At 41.2% G+C, this 1,158-nt stretch overlaps 1 protein-coding gene and 1 pseudogene across 4 annotated transcripts in view; one reads left to right on the top strand and one right to left on the bottom strand.

Annotated features, from left to right (window-relative positions):
• The window catches only part of SH3GL3 (SH3 domain containing GRB2 like 3, endophilin A3), a 96,354-nt gene that overhangs the window by 61,569 nt on the left and 33,627 nt on the right, over positions 1-1,158 (top strand). The window lies entirely within an intron of this gene.
• LOC106734136 (rRNA-processing protein FCF1 homolog pseudogene) lies at positions 376-949 on the bottom strand (annotated as a pseudogene).

The raw sequence follows: 1,158 nt of genomic DNA, 5'->3' as shown, positions 1-1,158 counted from the left end.
ACATAGCCATTATGCTAACTGCTGGTCCCAATGTAAGTTTCTTGAAAGCAGAAATTTCTTGTTAAATATGTCCTATTAACTTAATAAATGTTAAACAAATCGATACAAAACAATGATGATCAAATTATGTAAGCAATCATCTAAACATCTGATTTATAAAAAGATGCAATGAGTTTAAAAAATAAAAAGATGCAGCAAGTTTTTAAATGAAACATTTTCAAAACAGCATTGAAAAGTAAGTGTACTTGACCATACTCAGCTCATTACACAGCACCTAGGTGAACAGAATAATAATTCACGACAAACAGCATGTTTAATGAACTGGCAACAGAGATATTCGGTCAAAGAAAGGCAGAGGAACTTTGTCCTTTAAAATTAGAACTGAGGGGCTCCGTAATCATCTGGCATCCGCTCAGTGGTGTATCTGTGCTTAGAAATGCACATGACAAGAACTCCTGGGATCTTCCAGATTCTTCGTTTAAGGTCCCGGTCAACTGTGGCCACGATGTAACACTTGTGCTGAGTTACTCTCTGTACTGAGCAGTCATCCGCCTAGGTTCCCTTGTGTGTGCATGGTAATCGTTCAAATCTGGGATCCTTAGCAATCCTTAGAGCCACTCGATACTTTCGCCCCAGTTTTTCAGTTTCAGCCATTACACAGTCAGTTATACCAGGGATACACTTGGCTTACAGACAGTCCACCATGGACTGCTCTAAGTTTGGCTTTAATGGAAAAGTTGATAAAGTTGGTATCAACCAGGATGTGGTAAGGTAGACCCAGGAATAAACAGGAAGGGTGCTGGGGGATGTCTCTTTCCTTCAGCATGTGAGGATCTTTCTTTTCTTTCTTTTTAGGTTTTAATCTATCCTCTTCTTTAAGCCTCTGATCTCTGAGACTGAGCATTCGCTTCATGGTCGCATACTTTCTCGTTTTCTTTTGTTTCCCCATGCTCATGCTACACTCTGGTTTCTTCCGGAATCCCAGTACAATTACTTGTAAAAATGGTTCTTATTGGGCTAGCAGATTGCCTAATGGTTAGGGCGCCGGATCCCACGTGGCTGGCCATGGAAATGTCACAGGGAAATCCAGCACCTTAACCACCATGCCACCTGCTGGCCCCTGTTCCTGATATTTTAGTTGTGTGCTTGGGTATTGAG

The sequence above is a fragment of the Tupaia chinensis genome, unplaced genomic scaffold, assembly GCF_000334495.1.
Source record: "Tupaia chinensis unplaced genomic scaffold, TupChi_1.0 Scaffold000078_1, whole genome shotgun sequence".
Taxonomy (NCBI): Eukaryota; Metazoa; Chordata; class Mammalia; order Scandentia; family Tupaiidae; genus Tupaia; species Tupaia belangeri.
Note: the sequence above shows the minus strand (reverse complement) of the source record. Positions and strands in the feature narration are given on the sequence as shown.